We start from the raw sequence: 24,280 nt of genomic DNA on the forward strand, positions 1-24,280 counted from the left end.
CTCTCATTGCTTGAAACTTGCACCTGAAACATAGACCAAAAATGTTGAGCTAGGGTTTACATGAGCTTGTATGCTAGAGGTACTAGAAGATACAAAGATGCGGGACATCGCAAGTGGACATAAGTAGATTTGTGGTCTCTGCAATATCAATACCAGAGGGAACTGATGGGTTGGAGGTTCCAGGAGAGTGGATGAAAATAAATGGCTAAAGTAATTTTGTCAAGCTTCCAAAATACATAAATAAAATAAAAATTGTTTTCAAATGTCTGTGCAGGCAGTAAAAGAGGGAATATCATGCATAGAGAATGGTAAGAATTATGAAACCAATGGACAACTAACCAAAAAAAACCAGAAAAGAAATAGCTGTTGCTAAGTATGAAAAGAGAGTAGTTTAGAATTTCTGAAAATTAAAAGTATAATTTTTGAAGAAAAATATTCTCGGTAGATAATGTATGCTCATGTTTGGTAATCTTTGGTAAGAAGATTACTTAAAAATATGCTGGCATACTTTTGTTTTGAGCTAAATATTGAGGGAGTACCAAAATCTAATCTCTTGCATACCAGTTCATTAAGGGGCCATAAAGACTGCTTTGAAAAATACCATTTGATTGCAAACCAGGATTGTACTTGATCTAAGCTTTCAAAAAGTACTTATGAAGAAGTTAAAACCATTTTGATTAAGAAGATAGACTGGATTGTACAGTATGAACAAAATAATGATCTGGATTCAGATTCTGAATGTTCCAAAAACCCCCAGCATCATCTGTTAAATTTCAGGCATAGCCAGATAAAAGCTACTCCCACAGTTTGACTCCCAAGTACCAAAATATTGTGCAAAGTGGAACAATGGAAGCACAGGTGGCTTCTCAAACTGTACACAAAGAATATTGGAGCAGAAGGAAAATACAGACTTTGGGCTTGCTATGTTACAAGACCCAAGTGCCTTTTTATGAAACAATAGTGTATTATGGCCTCATAGTCACACCAGGCACAGAAAAAAGAAGAGACACTCTCTAGTCCAGAGGCTGATGCTAAGACCCAGCATCCACATTACAGCAGAGGGGAATTGAATTTGATGACTCTTTGTGAGGTAAAGCAACTAAATGCAAAACTACAACAGCAAATACAGGAAGTTTTTGAAGAGTTAACATACCAAGTGCAAGAAAAAGATTCTCTGACCTCAGAGCTCCATGTCTGCCACGTTGCCATTGAACAACTTCTCAAGAACCATTCCAAGTTACCATGCCTGCAAGTGGGGTGAAAAGGAATGAAGTGACATCTACCCATAAACCACTGAACTAAACTCATGCTCAACTTTGCATGCCCTTATCCCCTACTGTTTATTGACCTGCCAGGCATGTAAACTTTGAAGATGTTGAAGAAAGTTATGGTCCACTTTTTATGGTCATTAAAATTGCAAAGCTTAAGGCAATATTTAACACCTTTCTCAAATAAAGCAAATCATTACAAAAAAAAATGCCCTGGCATAAGTGGCTTGCTTGATGAAAGAAAACAAATATGGACACTTTATTTCTACCATATATGAACATAAGTTTTGAATGCATTGGAGTTTTATAATTTAGGTTAAAATATATGAGAAAGTTTAAAACAGTATTTAGAAGAAAAATTTTGAGAATATTTGTATTATCTTTTGCAAGATCAAAAACAGACTGAAAGTAAATTATATTTAAATACATTAAATAATGTTCCATATTGAAAATTACATAATAGTCAAAAAATACAAAGAAACTATTTCTAACATGCATCTACAAATAGATTCTACAAACTGATAAGTAAAAGGCAAATAAAATAGAAGAGCAGGAAAAAGAAATGAACAGAAAAAAGAAAGCCAGATGAGCAATAAAAATATTTCTTGACTGGCAGTCAGTAAAATGCAAATGACAACTACAATGAGAACATTTTTTTCATGTACCAGATTGGTTAGAATGAAAAAAGTTGATATCTGACACTGGAGAATATGATGGGTAATATGTGGTCTCATATATTGCTGGTGAAAACACGAATGGTTATAAGAGCAGGAATACAATCCAGTAATGTCTGTATAATTCAAAATACCTTTTAAACTAAAAATACTTTTTATATCTATTTTATATGAATCAACATACTAGTATGTAAGGATTTAGCACATTTGTAGTAAAACACATTAAAACAATATGTTTTGAAAATGTCCTAGTGGAGGAGAATGCTGTGTTTGGTGAAACTAAGTAGGCTTTGGGAAAATATGGAGAAAACAATGCCCACCAAGGCAGTAGAACTGGCCCAGTTACTGCTAAATTGTGTTGATGCTTCATAAGGACAATAACAGAATGAGAATTGTTAACAAGCAGTTGACTGCTACATTTTAAAAGGAGAAAGTCTAAGTGGTAATTCTCATCACCTCTAGAAGAAGGGCAGACATAACTGACAGGAAGCCTGAAGACCCAGTGGTGAGGGGTGCACAGCTCCGAGAGAATTGAACTGTCAGCCAAGGCAGGTCTGTTATGCCAAGGTTAGGGTCTTGTTGGGGAAAACCTGGAATTCTGAAAACAGGAATGAAGATATCTGGAAGAACACACCTGAGGATGTTGACTCTATAGTAGTCCCTCTGGATCCCCAGACCTCAGAGTTGGCCTGCCTTTTCCTAATAAGAGCTAGCATACCCACTGTGATGGATAGCACTAGAGAAGCCTCTTTCCCACAAACAGGTGCCCCCATCAAAAACTTCCCACCTCCTCTTCCAGTTCTCATGTTGATAAATAGAATTAAATCCCAGCATAACCCAACTGGTGACATACTGACATTGATAAAGAAGAAAAGAGACTATACATCTAAAGAAGCATAATTTCGAGCTGGCAAGTCCCGCAGGAGCCAGGGAAGTACTCTGAGACTAGATGTTGAGAGTGCTTGATCATTAGGGACTGAAATGTTAGTCTAGAAAGCAAGAATGCATTGTTTTGGAAATACTTTCTCTGACAAGAGATTTAACATTCTAGCAAGTACCCAAGGGGATGGTTAAATTCACTCCTGGATGGCTCTTAGAAACCTGGAATAAACAATGGTGAACTCTCGGTGAAACAGAAATGCCTACAAGGAAGTAATATAAAAGAAGGGAAAGTGGTAATGCTTCTATATTAGGCCTAGCCAGATGTATCAGATGAAGCCAGAAGATCCACTAGAGTGCCCTGCAGATATGTGGGGTTGAGAGGGTCATCAGCATTGCTAAGAAGTTCAGTGGTGGCCCATCTCCAGGCCAGGCATGAGAGAAGGAAAAGCATTCACACAGCTGAACCTATGAACATTTGTGGAAATGCATGGCTGTGAAAAAGTCATAGAAGACAAAAAGCAGTGCTTAGTCACTAGAAGTTAGATTCCCATAATTACCATAATATGGGCAAGGTAGGAGGAAAAACTAAAAGGGCTTGACTGTAGGAAGTTGTAGAGATGGATAATAAAGCAGGGTGTCCTTACAGGTAAAGAGAAGAGAAACCAATAGGGTTAAATTGCTGTTTAAAATCTGTAATACCAAAATAAATAAAGAGTACTAAAGCAAAAGACTCAGATGACCTACCCAAGAAATTTCACTGTCTATGTTCAGTTCCAAGCTGAGTCGATTTTCATCCAGAAAACACTGATTGAATAGATGACTGGTTCTCTAGAAGGAGATATTTGCAGCAGCAAATATAAATTATTGTGATCTAGCCAGTCCCTCCAAAAGGACCTATGCCTTTTACTCAGTCTACTGTGCATGGAGGAATGGGAAATAATCAGGCATTTTGAAGACTATTGGATCCAGGGTCTGAGTTGACATTGATACTTTAAAACCCAAAACCTCATGATAGTCCCCTTGTCAGATGGAAAGCCATAGGGTCCAGGCAATAAAGAACCTGACTAAAGTCTGGATTCCAGTAGGCCAACCTGTCTGAGATACACTGGATGATCAATTTTCTAGTCACTGGGTACATAACAGGCAGTTGGGATAACTCCCATATTGAGTTCTTGGTCAATAAAACAAGAGCTAACATAGTGGTAAAGGTTAAATGGAAACCTCTGAAATTGCCCTACTTCCAAGATAGTAAATCAAAACCAATACCATATCCCTCGAGAGCTGGTGGAGATTAGTGCTGCCATAAAGGACAGAAGCCAAGAATGGACTAATAGTTACCAAAGGGAAAGGGACTGGGGAAGATGGGTGGGAAGGGAGGGACAAGGCTGGGGAAAAAAAAAGGGGGCATTACGATTAGCATGTATAGTGTGTGGGGGGCACAGGGAGGGCTGTGCAACACAGAGAAGACAAGTAGTGATTCTACAGCATCTTACTACGCAGATGGACAGTGACTGTGAAGGGGTATGTGGGGGGGACTTGGTGATGGGGGTAGCCTAGTAAACTTAATGTTCTTCATGTAATTGTTGATTAATGATACCAAAATAAAAATAAACAAATAAATAAATAAAAATACAAAAAATAAAACAAAACATAGATAGGGGTGGTAGATGTTTTCCTATCTGTTTAATTCTAGCCTCTGCAGAAATCAGCTGGAACCTGGAGTATGATTACAGGCCACACTGCTGGTGTAGCCAGGTAGTGGCCACATCACAGCTACTGTGTTGGAAATGGTATCATTGCAAGAATGAACTAGTAAGACTCAGGTACCTAGCATACGTTCATTCTATTTTATTCTCTTTAGAAAGGAGGATCAGAAACAGTTTGCATTTACATGGGAAGACAAAGGTATTCTTTAAAATTTTACATCAGGTTTATGTTAACTTCCCTGTCCTCCATCATGAGATATGGACTACCTAGTCCCATGGAACAGCACTCCGATCCATTACATTGACAACATCATGATGCTCGAAGAGGACAAGTAGGAGGTAACTACTGCGCAGGAATCATTAGTAAGATACATGTATGCCAGAGGGTTGGAAATAAACCTACAAATATTCAGCATCTGGTCAATTCAGTGAGTATTTTAGGCAACTAGTGGTTAAGGGGGATACTGGGATATCCCTTCCAAAGAAACAAATGGCTGCATTTTGCATCCCCCACCACAAAGAAAGCAGCACATTGGTTGGTGGGCCACTTTGGGCTCTTGTGGCCACACTTTCCATACCTATATACCTATATACCTATATACCTATATACCAGGCATGGAGGGCTGCAGCTTTGAGTCCAGTCTAGAGCATGAAAGGACAATGCAGTAGACCCAGGCAGGGAACAACCACCCTACCACTTGAGCCTTGTCTTCTGTCTAGTAGACTCTATGCTTTTGGGGGTGTCAGCAGGAGGACAGGACACAGTATGGGGTTTATGGCAAGCTCCAGTGGGAAACCAGGATGTGGAAGCAAGGCCATGACAGCAGCAAGAAAGCATGGCACTTCCTTTGATAAACAAAGTCCTGTGACCTGACCCTGATGGAGATGAAATTCTTGACCACCGGACACCAAGTTCTCAAGCATCTAGAACTGCCTATTTGTGACTAAGTTCAGTCAGACAAGCCAGTTCACAATTTGGATAAACCCTTCTTTCTTCCACATAAGCACTTTCTTAATCAAATTCTTGCATGTTAATCTCATTTCAGAGGACCTTTACTAGCAAGCTTACTTTATTCATTTTTTCCCAAATGTTTATTAATGAATTAGCAGACTCTGGAACTTAACTCCCAGACTATAAACTCTATGGAGATAGGACTTTGGGCCTGTTTACCTGTTTCTGGAACAGTGCCTGGCTTCAGCTGGTACCCAACAGATCAGTGTTCCATGAACCAATATGCCACCTGGAGCAATAAAATAAATCTAACAAGGGTCCCAAACTCACATTATCTTCTCTGGCTGAGCAGTAGATTCCTGAAGTGTGAGCATGAAGAGCAGAGGGGGGTTAAGGACAACTAGAAATGCCCTACCTGAAAACACTTCAGTTTTAATGTTTTAATAATACCTCACTGTCCAATTAAAACAGCCTAGTGGCTTAATCTAGTTAGTAGACTGCTGGTTTATAACCTCTGAGTAGTGTAAAGTAAAAAGTGATTCCATATGGTAATAATCTGCAAGATGATGAGTGAATAAGGTCAACTGATAACATACAGGCCAGAATTAACCCACATTTCCTGAAATCTTAATAGCTAGCCTTTTGATAAAAGGCATCGTATTTGCCTTAGCCTCAAGGAGTTTAGATAAATAGATAAAACATGCACCGAAGAAGTCAGATGAGAATAACTGCAGCATTTTACATTGTTAAATGTAAGGTAAAAATATCCTAAATTCGACTATATGTGCCAGGAGGTGTCTGATTCATGTGGTGATTAGAGAACTGGGCTCCATAGATTAGAGAACAAAGCTTTGTTCTGTATGATTCACAGAAGCCTGAACCTAGGGGCTGAAGAAGTAAAGTTCCAGGTTATAAAATTTGATGATTTTCTACTAAGTTTGGGAGAGCACCAATCCAAAATAAGAATTTTAGAAGCACCTCAGGTATTAAAAAATAGAAAAAAATAGTTTAGTAATTCTCTCTCTAAGAACTCTTTAGTTTTGCTATCAAAACCTGAGCACATGATATCCAGCTGCCTCTCTGCAGGACAAGCCAGCGAAGGTTTAGGAACCAGTCTCTGAAAAGTAAACTTTCTTGAAAATGCTGAGAAATGTCTTAAAAAAACATAATCACACAGACACTGCAATTTGGGCTAAAATTCTTCCTAAAAGGCAGGGATGACTCATTCTTATTGTCCACTTGCTAACAATAACATCATTGTAAAGAAAAACCCCAAGAAACAAAAGCAACTTTAAGATAAAATGAAGAGAAAGGAGAAAGTGAATAATTCATTTTAAAAAAACTTACAAAGCAAGTCACCTGATTTAATAGTCCTTAAGCAATACTTATTTTTCAATAAATTGAGTCTTGCCTTTCTTTTGCAGATTACAAATGCAGGCAAAGAAAAAAAAGGAGTGAAAAGACACCTGCAAGGTGTTTCATTCAAATATGACAGAAGATAACAAAAGTTGGTTGATGTGATTATCAAGAGAGGAAATAATAGATCTAGAAAGTTCATATGGATCCAAAGCAGTAAGAAGGGAAGATACCTGTTTTCACAAATGTCTCCAAAATACGGCATGAAAAATGCAACATCCTTTTTTACTTTAAAATGTCTGACCAATGCTGATTAAATTCACCCTGAGAGCATGTCAATTGGAAAAGGGGATTATAAATGTACATGTCACTGGGTGCTCTCTTTTGTAAGGGGTGGGAGTGGGGGTGTATCCATTTAAATACTGTACTAGCCCTGACACTTTTAGAACAAGAGCAAAACTGGATGTAAATTGGAATAACATTGGCCTTCTGGAGGGCTGGGGAGGCTGTCCCTGCAGCAGGTTGGCAATTTGTCACATCAGCTCCTTCATGAACTATCAACCTCATTACCACGGTTCACTGCACAGTTGGCCCTTGGGAACCTAATAGTAATAGCACATGAGGGTTGTGGTAGCAACTACCTCATTATTGATTCACTTAAAAACATAGCACCTACATATTTGAATAAAATAGGGAATACATTAGAGAAGGAGAAACACCAAAAACTTCTAAATCAATTGAAGTATGGGGAAGGAAAAACAAGAATGGGATGTTTAGCACCATGAAAGCAAGTCTTCTTGGAAAGATAGAGGGTGAATAATTTCGTGTGACAGCTACCATTTGTTTATCCTGTTGTGTGAGGCCATGCATCAACCAGTAGCAGCTATAGATGTACATTAAGCAGGACTAAATGAAACAGGTCTCAGGGATGTTTTAAAGACACTGCAAAGACACACAGAGCTAGGGTGTTTGAAGGACACATATTTAACTAACAAGAAAAAAAATATTGAGACTCTTCTCAACAACTTTAGCAGAAAAGAGAAAAATGGTGCATTTCTAAAGCTCCAAGCTGATAAAATAATGTATGGAAATACAGTACTAAGAACTAAACAATTTATTTTGTGGAGCTCCCCCAAATCAAACAGTTAATAGATATCCATCTATGGAGAAACAAAATTTGCCTGTTAAAAGTAACCATCTGGTTCCTTAAGATTCCTTATCCAGCAGCAATGGATTTTTATTGTACTGAGTGCTTTAAGCTTGAAAGAATAAATATATATGTATATATTTTGATATATAAATAAATATATACATGGATGTGTGTGTGTATGTGTACAAAGGGGTTGCAATGCAAAGTTTCCTTTTATTTTATATTTATCAATGCAGTGATAGAATTCAGTTCTCAACCACACAAGTCACATTTCAAATGGCTAGTACGTATGACTTGTGGCAATTTGTGTATCAGATAGCACAGCCAGAATATTTCCATAAAGTACAGAGTTGGATTGGAAGCAGTACTTTAGAGCATAACTTTTATTTACTTTCAATAACATCTCAAATAATATATCTAAAAAGCAATTCAAAGTAGATTAAAATACAGAGAAAATTTTAATTTTCATAAAGTTACACTTCTTTCTGGCATCAGTCACTCACTGTATTTTCGACACCATCATCTAAAAATATTTTGCATTTAACACATATATTTAAATTACTCTGGGGAACATTTGTAAAATGACTAAAATATGACTCCCAGATTTGATCATGCAAATGTCCTTTTTCACATGGAAATGTGCATTGAGACAGCTAAAATTTTTGGTAGAGGCAGGGAACCTTTGGTTGTAACTGCAATTATAAATAGTTTCATTACCAGTCATCACACATGTGACTACTTAAATAAGGTAGAATAGAATTTCTAGTGGTTAAGTGTCAGCTGTTGAAAAATTTTAGACTTTCAATACTTTTAGGTATACAGGAAAATGTCTGAAGACGTTTAAAATCAGAGCCATCCTAAATTTAGAAAGTCAATTAAAATGTGTTTTAGCATAGAGCTTTATAACATGTCCCCATTTCTAAGGTCATTTCTATGGATGAACAAACTAGTGAGATAAAGTGTGAATGAGGCCCCCACACCAGGATATGAAGCTAATCTTTTCTGATATTCTTAAAGGTTCCTGTAACTTTTCTTTCATAGGCTTTCTGTCATGTGGAGTGTGTTCATGCATGCATGCACATGTGTTTTAAGATAAGGCAAGCCTGTATTTCAGGCATAAAAGGAATGGAAGTTTTGAAATAGTGTGAAAAGTGGTTCAGCATAGCTGGAGGCTACCTGAAATCTTAGGAGGATTTGGATTCAATATTTCTAGCTCAGTTTGACAGAATTCTGATGATGGAAATTGCATTAGAACTTTTAAACCCAAGGCTTTCTTCCCTCTGACTGCCCCGTTTGGAACTGCAATAGGCTTAAAGAAAAAGTATTCATCACATCCAGAGTAGCTCATTTCTGTGTATTACGTATTTTTCTTGGCCTTAATTATTGCAGTTTGTGATTTCTTGGGGTCTTTTTGCCTTGATAACTCCTTACGTTGAAATATCTTAATTGCCCTTTTTAATGTCACTGCTGAAAGAGACCGAGAAGGCCTGTGGTATGTTGACACGGTTTCAGTGTTCCATTTCCTCTATAGTTCCCCACTACTTTCAGGGTAAAAAATAAAGTCTTTAGGTTAGCATTCATGATTTCCCCAGTCTTTGCTCAGTTCATGGTTCTCCTTTATTCACCCTCTGCTTCTGTCAGACTAGTCTGATCATTGTTTCTCCCAAATTCTGAATTCTTCACAGCATTATTGCATTAGAGGTTTTAGAGAAAAGTATTGTTTCAATAATGCAGTCTTACCTATACTAAATCCTAATACTAGTCATTGAGATGTAAACTTGATCCAGAATTCTAGTTTCCCCATGATACCTGGCTATGATTCTCAATTAGACTCTTCATATTTCTAGTTATCATATTCAGCCATGCATTCTTAATCTCGTCAAGTTTGTCCTTCCAGAATGGAAAATCTAACCCCAGATGTTGCTACTTAACCTAATAACAATTTGTTCTATCTTGCCTAGAAGCCCCAAAACTGCAAATAATAATAGAAATGAAACCCAGAATAGAAGCGCCAACCTTCTGAGGCCCTCTCACCAGACCTATCTTCCCAACACCAGCCCTTTCTTCTCTTTCAGACTGTCCAAAAGATTGCACCATCAAGGATTCCCTTTGCCCTCTCTCTCTTTGTCTCTGTCTCTCTGTCCCGCTGCTTTCCCTGCTCTTTCTCCCTTTCTCTCTCTCTTTCTCCCTCACCCCCCCCCCACCCCCGGGGCAGCCACTCTCTCCTTCAGATAATAAAATCTCTTGCGTGGGCCCATATCTCCTGAGTCATTCTGGGTAAGGAGGGTCGTGGCGAGATACCCTTTCAAGAGGGACTCTGAAACGTTCTCTACTCTCAAAATACCACATCGCCCTTAAATATTTCATAAAACTGTCATGATCTATTATCCTCTAGACACTCCTTTTTAAGTTCTCAGAGGAATACTTTAAGCAATACGCTTTATTCTAAGTTCTCTGAGGAACAATGTTTAAGAAGATTCTAAGCCAGACTGCACACACTCATAGCCAAGCTTGGCTGAGCGTTAGCTATGTGATTTAGGCAAGTACTTCAATTTCTCTAGAGCGTCAGATTCATCATCTACATAATTTCAAATTCTACCTTAAGGGATAAACGGCAGGATTTAGTAACAACCTATGTACAAGCTCAATGACCAGCACATTGTGAACACTAAATAAATATTTTTTATAATTGTTCAGTATTTTTATCACAGGCTCCCTTGTGACACCTCTCAGTGCCTAACCACTGGGAATGGAAACTACTTGAAAGTAATGATTCTAGAGGGTTCACTTTTTCCTCATAGCAGATAGTACAAAAATAGGCGCACTTTAGCCACTGATAGCTGAATATTTCTCCACAAGTGTCTTTCAAAATATATTATATATTTCATACACTCTTTTAATCCTGGAGTTCTAAAAGAATAAAATAAGGCAGAAAATGAAAATATAATTCACTTCCAAATTTCAAAGATTACTTCTTATACATGTGTTAGCACATTACAGCCTGACAAGCAATTAAAAAAACTTAAGACCAATAAAAATAAAAATGTCTGAAAGTTAAGTCCACTGGTCACTTTTATGGTAAGAAAGGTAGCAATGTGTGTTGATGCTCTAATTAAATAATGAATTGGTATATGTGTTGTATAATATGAAGCTGTATAATTTTGTTAAAGGAGACAGAATTCTTAATATAGATAGAAAATATGATATTCTACTTGGACTCCTTTGAGAATAAAGTTAATAAAAGTTCAACAGAGTAACTAGATATAAGATAAATACCTCCAACCCAATATTTTCCCATGTACCAGCAATAACTAATTGGAAAATATAATAGGAATAAATAATAAAAAAAAAGAATTATGCATCCATTATGAACCAGAAGTTATGTTAGTTTATTGAAATTATGACTCTATTTTCCATCATGAAAAAAGAGATATTTACAAAAATATCATGAGTATATTTTATTTTATTAATATAATATAATGGTGGTTTAAAAAATTGGAAAAGAGAGTCAGCATTGACCATTGCGTTAGGGAGCAATAACTGGTTTTGTGACTTTCACATTGTCTTCATGCTTCAAAGTGTGATTCTCCAACAAGGTGAGAGTGATCCTATATATTATAGAGATAGTCAATTTGTTTAAACTAATTAAAAATTAAAATCTTTATGCAGTATTTCTCTTAACACATTATTAACTGCACACATTTTTTTAATACCATCACTTCCTTATATGTATTCACCTTCTTATCTTCAATAGTAGCAATGGAAAATTTTTGCCCCACAGAAGCAAAACAAGATTTTGAGCTGTTGTTTATCTGCTTAAATGTAAATATTGAACCCCACATTCTATATTCTTCCTGTGATGCTGAAGAAGCTGGTTGTCTACAAAATGGTGTTTCTAGCCTCTGTTCTCAGCTTACTCCCAGCTAGGGATCTGGGGGTGGGATAGGCTACAGATTGCAGATGAAAAGAGGAGAGAAGATTCTTTCTTCATAGTCTAGCTTCCATCACTGGCTGTTCTGCGGCAAAATGCAGCTATTACCCAAACCCCCAGTTTCCTTGGCACTCCTAGCCATGATCGCACAGACAGATAGACATCAGCTAGCTGTACTCACCTTGGTAATTCAAGCACAACTCACACCACAGTGTGTTTATTAAACTTGTCTCAGAAGACTACACATTACTTTAGTCCATTGACTTTGTGATTACATGAATAATCAAATTAGATCTGTTGAAATGTCAAGTATTCATTGTATTCCAATAAAAGTTTGGATTATGAGTGTGATGTATCCTTTCACTTTTAGGAAACTTATGTAATATAGTAAACTAATTTAGTAATATAGTAAGCTAATAGTCTTATATTGCCAAATAAAAGTAACTCAGCTAACAACCTGGAATATTTTGCTAGAAATAAAATTTCTACCAAGTTTTAAAAATGTAAATGCCTTTGAATTACATCCAAAAAACAAGAAACAGCAAATAATCACATACATTCAATAATTTACATGTATCTAAGTAAAGAATAAACTTGTGAATTTCCACTGACTTTCAGTTATATGTCAGCTTACTTTTTTAGACCTGACTTTATCTCTACTTTGTGTTTCGCCTGAGAGACCTCATCAATCTTTCTCACATTTGTCTTATTTCCTTTTTAATTTACCTCAAGCATTATCCTCCCAATTATTTATGTATCCTTTCTCTTTTCATGAAATTTTGATAATGACAAATGATTCAAAATAATTTGAAGAATTTTTTTATGCTGTGCTTCCTTATTTAAATACAAAAATGGACTTATTATTGCACCAATAAAAATACTTCTACAAAAATAAAACTGATTTAAAGATGTCTGTACCTTTGATTAAAGTAGATAATAGGAGTTTACATAATTCAAAATATTTCCCCAAACATGTATATTTTGGCCTGCTGGTGAATTTTCTATTTGCATTAAAATATGAATGCATTTGTTTTCCTGGTAATATATAATATTTCAAAAATGCAAAATAAATAAATAAGTAAAATAACACTGTGAATGAATAACCAGTTTAGAAGGAACTGGAAAGTTGTCTCTATCTTGCTTAACTCATTTATATCTTTCCACTCAACAATGCAGATGGAGAAATGATGTTGTATTTTTAACCTGAAGACACATTAGCATTTGCATTTTTCCTGTATTTCCCTGGGGAGTGGAAAATTTTCTCCCATTCTGCCCTGCAGGGGAGCAGGGCAGAATGGGAGAAAATGAAGTAGCAGTCTTTTCAATCCTTCCTTTTTTCTGCCTTCTAAAATAGGGACCTCACTTAGAATAATACTAATACATATCTTTAAGGAAAAACAAAAATTTTTGTCCTTGAACTTTAAGATTTTGCTTGGAATTCCGCATTAAAAATGGATTATCTATTTATATACAATTGTGAAATAGATGCTATGTCAATCTTATTTCACTTCAGAGTAATCAAAGCCAATTGGGGTAAATATATAAAAAAAAAAAACAGTTTTGTTAGTGATATATAGGATTGTCTTTACCACATCTCAGTGTTAAAGCATGATATGACTGTTGTAGGTCTGTAATATTAGTTTTTATCTGTGTTCCAAGCTCATGGATTTTTCCCAAATGAATAGTGTATTGTTTAGCTACACAAAGGGGACCATTCCATTTGACCCCCAAGGTGATCAGTCAGAGCCTCAGGTGGGAGAGTTTATTACCTGGAGCTTGGCATTAATAATGATGAATGCCGTTAGTCACCATAAAATTTTCCAGTAGTTTTCAAAATTCTAGCCACAGTATTTGATTCAGTGACCTTTTGTGACAACCAACCCCACAGGTAACTGTGTACCATGTGATGAAAACTTTTTTTTCATTTATTCCATGTTAATATAGCATTTATTTCACATGCATTGGAGGACAATATACACTTCACAAAAACTGTTAAAACTATCCAGGTATTTTCTGCCAGTATTGACAGAATATAAAGAAATACAATTGTCTCCTGAAACATCTTGTAATAGGACATTTTATTGCCTGTGGTCTAGGATGAGGTCTCCTTTGCTTTCCAAATAGACCTTACATTCACAATATATTTATGTTACACCAAGACTCCATGTTATGATTTATCAGTCATGACTGATATAAAGTTACAAGTTATCATTTTCACAAAATATGAGCAAAATTTTTCAAGCAAGACATGATAGTGTGGACTATATTTGGCAAATACTCAGTGCCTCCTTCTCTCACTGTGGGATGTATTTCCCAGATCCGCTGATGTTGGGCTTGGCCATGTGACTCTCTTTGGCTAATGGGATGACTGACAGAGGTGACACAAGCATCATCCTCAATTGTGTTGGTCCAATGTGGCCTGGTGCTGGAGTTAAAGTGATCTATATGACAAGACCCGGCCCCAGGGAGCCACTGCCCCTTCATGTGGCCCAGAACAAGCACATCTGACGCTGAGCTGAACTAACTGCTGTCTGGCATCAAGCCAAGCTGACCTTCAGCTTGAACCTACCCTGTCTAGATGAAGTAAGCTGTTATCAAACTGCAGATATGTAGGCATGAGAATAAATGCTTGTTTTTTGTAAGCCACTGAGTTTTGGGGGGATTTGTTATACAGCATTATTGAAACAAAAAAAATGACAAACTATAAATAACTATTTTAGGTATATCAAAGATTCTGGAGTCATTCTAAATGTACTTGCCATCTCTCTCTCGGATGGAAAACAGAACAGAAACTGGACATTTTCCGTTTTTGCTGCTTACTTCTGGATGAATTTCATTTTTTTTTTTCTGGAGACAGAAGGCTAGAAATGATAGAGTTGATGCATGAACTGTAGTGTATTTGACAGTGAGGAAGGAGGAAACGTATTCAATAGGAACAACGTGATAAGATGTGTCTACCTTTTGTTAGACATTTTTGGTTGTCTAAAGCTTTTTCCAAGTTAATCCTCTGTTGATTTAAAAAAAAATTCTGGTTATCTAATTAGAGTAATATTTCATTTTTCCCAAATTTTCTGCAGTTAAAAAAACCTGACTTTTCTCTTTCTACTTAGGCAAACCACAGTGTACTTCATAAATTTGTTATTCACAAAGAATGTATGTATACCCTTAAACTTTCCCCATACATCCTTTTTTTTTTTCAGATCACATTGGCAATATTTACCATGAAAGAGAGAAACAAGTTAGGAATGGCATGTGGGAGAGTGTGATAATAACAGTGCTGATTATATCTAAGATCATATAGTACTGAGAGTTTACAAGGTGTTGTGACTAAAGTTCTTTACCTCACTAAATTTTCACAAAATTTTGTGAGAACATTAGAAAGGTAATATAATCATCCTTAAAATTTCTATTCTATATTATTTAATTTTTTGGTAGAACAAGGCTCACAAAATTTAAGTGAGATATGGAGTTTGTAATGGTAGAACTTTCTAAATGGTAGAGTAGGTCCTCTGACCCTCTTATTTTCAATTATAAAACCACTTTGAATAAATGTTAACACTTTTCCTGGTCTGTCATAGAGTTCCTACCATATAGAAGTTAAGCAAGGTCCCAGGCAAGTCTGAATCAGAGGGAAATTTTCACATGTTTCATATGGTCTTAGATTAAAAACATTTTGCTATGTTCATCCTTATCATTTCCATTCCTTTTTCAATATATTGCCAGAAATCAGGTAGTTCTTTTGACCCTTGCAGATTTTTGCCTTACAACATTCAATCCATCACCCAATCCTAGTGTTCCTATACTCCAGATAGCTCATGGATGTAGCAATTTCTCTGTCTTCACGTTGCCCCTTGCCTGTTGCAAACAACCAGAATGTTTTATGTAAAACTAATTCAGTTACATTGGCTTTACTTAAGGCTCCCACCACAACAGCTTCTATCAGGTTAGTGGGGATTTTTCTTTTCTCTGCTCTCTCTCTCCTTCATCTATAGCTGCAGCCTGGGAAAATGGATCTAGGAATTAAATTTCTTATTTTGTGGAGTGGTCACTACTTCTTATTGTTTGCTAGACTTTCTTTAATTATTTCTCTGACAACTTCATAACTTAAAACACTTAAGTTTTCCCATTATTTTTGACATAAAAATAAAACAAAACAAGCAAATGAACAACAAAACAAAAGGAAAAAAAAAAGGTAAAAATGGGAGGAAGAAAACAATGGGAGAGAGAGTAAAAAGCCCTTGATTTACCTGAACAAGCTCCTGAAAGCTGGCGAAGTTGTTACTATTGTCTTCTGATGTTTGATTGTGAGTGTCCTGAGGACAGGTTTTTAATTTTATCTTGTACTTTCTAATGCCTAGAGTGGATGGTGAAAGTTCAGAACTACATAGCCCTATAATCTTTCTACTTCCTTTCCCAGAAGGCGTCTGGAATTGGGGGAAGATTGATCACTGGAAGGCGTAGGAATATAGATACTATACTTAGAGAGAAACACTATTAAGAGTAAGGCATTTTCCATATTCTTTTATGTTTATGAACATAAAAGTTTTTAAAAAAATACAATTGCCATGAAATTCTTGAAAAAAAAAACAGCATTATTAAACACTTTTATGTACTAGAAAAAAACAAATATGCTGAGATGAGCGGTCTGTGGGAACCAGAGCCAGAGACAGCCAGTGGCTTTCTGGGAGTTCATTTCTGAAGGAAACAATGATTCAGACGGCCCAAGTGAGGACCTGCTTGGGTTAGGGATCAGCTCTGAGGGTAAGTATATGAAAATAGATCAGAAATCAGGCTTCTCAATGTGTACTAGAGGTTGAAAAGAGTTTGGCTAACTGCCAAGAACTGTGATCTTTAAAGAGCTACCTGCCAGGAGAGACGTTTAAGAGCAGAAAAAGCAGCACAACAGAGAGCTAGGTCAACAGTGGTACTGGTGGGGAGATTTTCTATGAGCTGGAAAGGCTGACATGAGCAAAATAAATGTTATTTAGAACTGTTCCCCCACCCCCATCTTACTTGGAACCAACTACAAAATATTCAGACATGAGGGTGAGGCAAAGAGAAAGAAAAATTCAATTTGAAATAAATAAAACCCAATTCCCATTCAAAATTTGCAAATTACTTTGAAGGAGAGGTAGAAAATTAGCAATAAAACAAAATAGCTCACAAACTCAATAAATGAGAGAAGCAATTCCTGGAGCAATGAACAAAAAAGTAAATAATTAAAGTAAGCATAGCTTAAGTTCCTCAAGAGGTTAGGAAACAAAACCTCTTGATTAATCAAGAATGAGTTGAAATAAAAATTAAGCATTAAAATTTACATGTTACAAATAGATATTAAGTGAACTAGCAGACAGAACTTAATGTAGCAACTGATCAAAAAATAAAAAAGATTCTTTAAGGTACACATAGTTTGAATGATATAATTAATATTCTTGACTTCATAAAAAATCTGAAGGTAGCTGTGGGGGATAATCTCTTTTTAAAATTATTGTGGCAAAATATGCATAACAAACAACTGTTATAGACATTTTTAAGTGCACAGTTCGGGGGCATCAAGCACATGTGTCCAACTATCACCACCACCCTCTACAGAACATTTTCATCTTCCCAAAATGAAACTCTACTGATGAAATAATAATTCACCAGTATCCCCTCCCCTCAGCTCCCAGCAACTACCATTCCATTTTCTGTCTCTATGAATTTGCTTCTCTAAGTTCCTAATAGAGGCGGAATTATAAAGCATTGATCCTTTTGTATCTGGCTTAAATTACTTAGCACATCTTCAAGGTTCATCCATGTTCCAGCATATGTCAGAATTTCCTTCCTTTTTAAGGACAATGTTCCATTGTACATATATGTCGCATTTTGTTTATTCATTCATACCTGGATGGACATTGGAGATGTTTCTATCTTTTGTCTGTTGGGAGTAATGTAGTAATAAACACTGGTATATAAATATCTGTTTAAATGCTTTCATTTCTTCTTGGAATTGCTGGATCATCTAGTATGTTATGTTTACATTTCTGAGCAACTGCCATTCCATTTTCCACAGTAGACGGACCATTTTAAATTGCTGCTAGCAGTGCACAAGGATTCCAGTATCTCCACATCCTCACCACACTTCTTTTTATTTATTTATTTATTTATATTAAAAAATTTTAAAGAATTGTTTATTTATATATATATATATTTATTTATTTATTTTCAACCTGACAGGTATGAAATTATATTTTATTGTGATTTTATTTGTATTCCTTAGTGATTAATATGTTGAGAATCTTTTCATGTATCTATTGGCTATCTGTGGACCTTGGAAGAAATGTCTATTCAAATCCTATGTCATTTAAAAAATTGGGTTGCTTGTTTTTGTTTTTGTTAAGTGGGAATAATACTTCAAACTTTAATCAGATTGTGTGGCCCCTTTGCTTGTAACCCTAGTGTGGCTTTCCAGAGAAATAGAATAATGTTCACATTTGCTGGCCTGGCCCTACATGATCTAGCTCTGCTGGCTTCCAAATCTCCCTTTGACATTCTAAGCTTCCCTCGTGTCCTTCTTCCATAACCTGTCAAGCTCCTCCCACCTCCAGGCATCCACAGCTGATGCTCGGAGCTAAGGGTCTTCAGTCCACTTTCAGATGGCAGACTGCTTCTCATCCTTGCGGCCTCAGCTTGAAGTGCCATATTATTGGAGAGGTCTTCCACAAACACGCAGGCTAAGGTAAGAAACCACACTAATATACCCTTCCTCTCTTTTTTTCTTCCTTAAGAGGAATCACCAATACTTTAACTTACATGTTCATCTATTGATTTACTTGTTTAAATCCTTTCTCCTCTTTGAGATAATGTACTCCCTAAGTGCTGGGTCTTAGCAAGTTGACACCGAGGGCCTCAAGTAGCATCTGACACCTCTTAGGTGCTAATTAAATATTGCTGAATATTTAATTAAATATTAAGTTAAATATTAAATATTCCAGATATTAATTAAGTACTTCTGAATCCATGCTTCCACATGATGAGGTATGATTTTGTGCTGCAGGCAGGGAGGAGTGGTGACAGGACACAAAGGGCATCTTGTCAGGAGCATAGATGGCACTCTCTAGACTGTATGAGGTCTGATCTCTAATAATTCACACAGGCCATGGCTAGACCCCTTTACACTTTGTAACAAGCCTCAAAAAACCCCAAATCAGATTTTTAGTAGCAGATAGGGGAACAGATATTTTTCATATTTTACAGACTTCCTTTCAGAGGACTGTAACTTCTTCCAAGCTTGAGGCCTGTTTTCAAAGTGGGAATTCTAACAAAGTAACTGGGAAACCAAAGGGACCTGGCAGCTGATATTCAGGCCAGTAACCATAGGAAGCCATCCACCTCTAAGCCACTCCATGCGGAATGGCAGGAGTTGCAGTTGGAACACTTTGTGTCTCCCTCAAATTCACCATTACTTTAATACTAATAATATTATACTGTTATGTATTATAGCAGTTTGCTTCATAACATCTTTGATCTTATCTAAAAGTGTAATTTACTTCTTTTGTCTATAGACCACTACTCCAGACCCTAAAAATATACTATAATACTGTCGTTTCAGACTCCAGCAGCTATTTACATTTTAAATGTGAAAATAACACTATCTACCTTATATAATTTCTGTTCAGTATAACAAATAAAATGACTGAAGTTTTCAAGAACTAAAATAGATGTAAAATATGTAAATGGCAGCAATAGTTTCCTCTGAGGCCAGCTTTATCATACAAGTGCTTAAAGAAACTCTAATTTTGTTCTTATTCACTACTGGAGTAACAACAAAAAAAAGGAGTAACTTAATTAAAAATACATAAAATATAATTTTTAAGTACCCAACTAAAGCAGTAGGGACAGATCTTAGTAAATTTTACATTAGCATTATCAGATTTAAGTCCTTTTGATATAGACAGAAATTCCTTTTTGTCAATATTTTACAACCCCCAATAAAGTAGTTCTGGTTCATTTTTAAAAATGTCACTGTTGCTCCTCCCAGAAACATTTAACGGAATGATTCCAGATCTTGTTTTGAAGACACTTCCACTGGTGGAGCTCATTATTCTAACTCTCATATTACTATCTGGTTTCTCTTAGATTAGATTTCAAGTGATGTAAGAAAAAAGTGACTTACTACATCGACTAATCAAAGCTTCCTGGAGAGAAGAAGGTAGAAATGTAACAATGGATGTTTTTGCCTTCTAGGCACACCACTTTCATTCCTTCTGACTTTCATGCCCTTTCACTTACACTGCTGGTTTGAAGTGACCACTCTCTCCACTCTCTTAGTCTAATCCATTCCTCTGATCTTCTGTTAAGTGGCATTATTCTCATGGAGCATTTTGTGAGGCCCTAGCCCATGACGTTCTCTGCTTCCACTGAATGCCCTTGGACAGCCCTTAGTCACTTCACACCCTTGCATTAGACTGATAAAGCATTTGTTTTTTGTCCCCAAATGAGAATGTCAGGTCCTTTATAACCCTTATATCACAAAGCATAGTAACTTGTGCATAATACACAATAAGTGCCTTTAAATGAAATGAAATGTTGTTTAGTGTGCAACCTTTGTCATAAAATGAAAACTTTATAGTGGTGATTATGATTCATTCATACTTTACAATAATAAAAGAATTTTGAAGATTAAGAGATGGTCTCTTATTGATCTTCTCTACTTTTAATGCTTATAGGCAAAATTTTTCCTTACCTCTACCATTTTTTTCTAACTGCGACTGCTTAATAGAGGTACAAAACTCCACAGTACTGTATACCTATAAAAATTGATGTTTAATTAAAATACGGAAGTTCTTTCTCAAGAGATAAACATGGGGAAGATAAAGTGAGGTCTTGGGCTGAGCAGAAGCCTTGCTTTCTCCTTGTAGCATTACCTTTAAGTAGAATCTGTTTGTAGTAAGTAATGTGAGGGCCATTTACAGATTCATAATGGGCTAAAAATAGCCTTGCACTTTGCATCTTTCATCGGTGTCAAAAGGAGTCCACAGATTTTGAAATCTTTCTTCAGAAAATCAATTTTGAGAAATGATTATTCTTATGTACCATTTTCACAGTGTATTTGCTCTAGAATTTTATCAAATATGGATTAGAGGGTGATCCATCACTGACCACAAACTTGGCGCTACCTTGAAGGCTCATGCTATTCTTTAAAGTAAAGGTCTGTACAGTGACAGGAAAATAAAATTATAAACAAGAAGACAATACTTCCTAGTTTTGTATTCAGACCCCAAAATGCAAGGACCACTTTGGAGTGCTTTAATGTGTCTGCTAATAGTTCTATGCCAGGTGACCTAGTAAGCAGATTCTGAAGGGAGATAAGCATGTGGAAGGTTACTGAGGAGTTCTCTCAGGATAAGCTCCTGTCGGGGGAGTGAGAAGCCTAAATGGGCACAGGGAAACACTGAACTGTGGCGCAGTCTCAGCAAAGCCCTGAGCCTGCCAAGCCAGCAGGGAATTCTAGAGCCTGGGTAGCTCCGCAGAGGTACCACATTTTGGTACAAGACTCTTGTGATGATCAGTCACAGATTCGGGTGTCCCTGGAAAAGGGCATAAACATAGGCAAAATGGCTCTCTTCAGATAAGGGCTGAGGGCTGCTAATTGTCAATACTCCCAATAGTGGGGGAATGAGCATTTCAGTCCTGAAGTTGGAGAGCTGTGTGGTATACCACAGACCCACAATTGTCTTATAAAAGGAAAAAAATTATGAAATAAGAATATGTTTAAAACATATATTAATATAATATGTAATACATTGGTGTGATTGTACATATAATTTATATTTTTCCCCAATTATGAGAAAATTTGGTTTTGAAAGAAACTCTGAAACTCATATAAGTGATAAATTATTCTATTATCAAGCTGAAAGAATTCAAATAGGGAATCATAGTCATTGGTATTTCCAAACTCATGAATTTGAAATGAAATAACACATTAATAGGATTAACATCTGACCTGTTTTTTATTTTTATCAATGTTATAAATGTTCATATTATTGTTGATCTTAGATTTAGAACTAATAATTTATTCTACTTATGGAGTGATACTATTTAGAAATACTTGCCAGACAATTGTGTATAAACTCAATGAGCCCAAGATTACTTACATCCCCATAACTCTCATTTACTAAATGAAAATATTAACAATCTTTTTTAAAAAAAAGGGCAAAAAGACTTAGGAAGTCTCTTGCCTAACCTAAATCCACTGGGAAGATAAATGCGGTAGGGTAGGATGCAAGAGCTTTTAAATTGAACAAGAATATGTAAATACACACATATATGCGTATAAGCAGATATATGTATATTTGTATATGTGTGTATATATACATATATATGTATATATGTAAAAGTAGAAGAAATTTCATGAAAATTTTCATGATAAATAACAAAAAAATCTATGGTTAAAACCACCTTGATAATTTTTATTTTCTGTATTCTTTTCACTTTATACACATATATGTACAAATCTATTTGTCTATCATCTGTCTATCTAGGAAACATCTATCCATCAAATGGATATGCATAAAATGTGTTCCTTGAGTCACATTATATAGGAAAGCTAGCAAAAAATCAGCTATTTTTCTTTTCTTTTAGCTATGCATGCTGGAGCACAAAGTAGAAGGAACTCTGAAGAGTTCTGTCAACTTGAGCCAAGAGAAAGGAATAAATTCCTTACAAAAGATCATAAAGATCATAATGTTTTCTTTTTAATTGCCTGCCACAATTTCTCCTGTAGAAGATGCTTACATGACAAAGGTGAGTGACTGAATGGGTTATTAAAATAGCTTTATGTCCTCTCCCACCAAAATGAACAGTCGTTTGGAATCAGGATTTCGCTGTTATTGGTCTTTCAAGGAACGACTTCAGTTTTTATTTTTTTCTATTTGAAACTATATTAATCATTAAATTCTTGGAACCTCAGTTCACATGTCTCTATTTTTATTTACTCAGTTATATTTTGAATTGTGAATGTTTCATTTGATTTTGCTTTTATGTGTATTATTATCAGAACACTTATTGAAAGAGCTGTGTTTAAGAACAGAATCTGCAAATATTTCAGAAGTAGCTGAGTTTTCTATTTTCACCTTTCCTGTTACCTGTCACCCAAGGAAAGACTAAATGGTGCTTTTGAGTCTCCTGTTTTCCTCTCGCTCAGCACTCCTTTACTTCTTTCACTGATAACATTTTACAGATTGGCTTTTCAAAAATAGTGGAATAGAGTCAACACTGATGCTTTTCCTGATCGATTAAACGAGCTTCCTTTCTTGTTCACAGGCGACAGGGTTAGTGATTTTGCTCACATCACTGTCAGACGCAATATTATTGAAGTTTTTAAAAATGTATTTTCAGCTATTTTTTAGACCAGTTTAGAGATTGAGGGAAAGCTATAAATATACAATCATTTTGCAAAACTTCCTGCCCAAAAGGATTAGACATTGAGGTGAGGCTTTCTTTCTTATTGCTTCAGGAAGTTACCTGACAATTCTGGTGAATCTCTTACAACAGAGCTGAGTGGCTGTAAAGCAGAGGGATGTCTCCTGGTAAACAAAGAAGGTCATTTTGTGCACAGGACCCAGGCTTGAGATTTACCACCATCTGAGTTCTGATCCTCAGCTTTTTAATCCTTTTTAAATCTTGCTTGTTTCCTAAATTTGATTAGACTCTGGGATTCTCAGATTTATCAAGTTCATAGGAGATTTAGCAAGTTCATATACACATCCTGAATGTCTGTATCTTAATTTACAGTGAGCATTTTATCAACTGGAAAAACTACTCATCCCCGTGGAATGTGAGGACTTTCTCTCTGTAGCATGCCAAGTATCAGTAAATTACTGGGCAATCATACAATCAGAGCACTGAGTAGAGTACAGAGTTGAATTTTCAGTGGTAAGATAACTTTCAGTTAAGATGGCTTCTAAGTTCATTTTTTTTCCCCAAAGGCATGTCCTAAAAAATGTAATTCTAGCTTTTGATATTCCTGCTAAATATTTCCTGTCTCCTGCATAGTTCTTAGAAGAATACTATACTTTTCTCCTATCACTCTCCAATTTCTATTCTCCCATTAATCATTAGCACTTTTTCTAGTAGATACATGTTTGGGTGGGGGGTGCCCTTGCTTTCCTCTAGAGATATTCATGGATTCATTAAGGCACAGTTACCTCTTGGCCCTAATATACTATATATCCATTTGTAGTTTAACTTTCAGAAGATAATATTCAATCCCAAATTCCAAGAATCACCTTGCTTTTGTGTCCCCATGAACTGCTTAATAGTGCCAATAATTTTTAAACCTACTACTTTTACCATACTTTGTTAACCCTAGATATGTACA

General features: G+C 36.0%; 1 pseudogene; it reads left to right on the forward strand.

The window, feature by feature from the left end:
- The first annotated feature begins 496 nt into the window (after positions 1 to 496).
- Positions 497 to 1,297, forward strand: LOC118926754 (protein EURL homolog; annotated as a pseudogene).
- The last annotated feature ends 22,983 nt before the right edge of the window (positions 1,298 to 24,280 follow it).

The sequence above is a fragment of the Manis pentadactyla genome, chromosome 5 (assembly GCF_030020395.1).
Source record: "Manis pentadactyla isolate mManPen7 chromosome 5, mManPen7.hap1, whole genome shotgun sequence".
Taxonomy (NCBI): Eukaryota; Metazoa; Chordata; class Mammalia; order Pholidota; family Manidae; genus Manis; species Manis pentadactyla.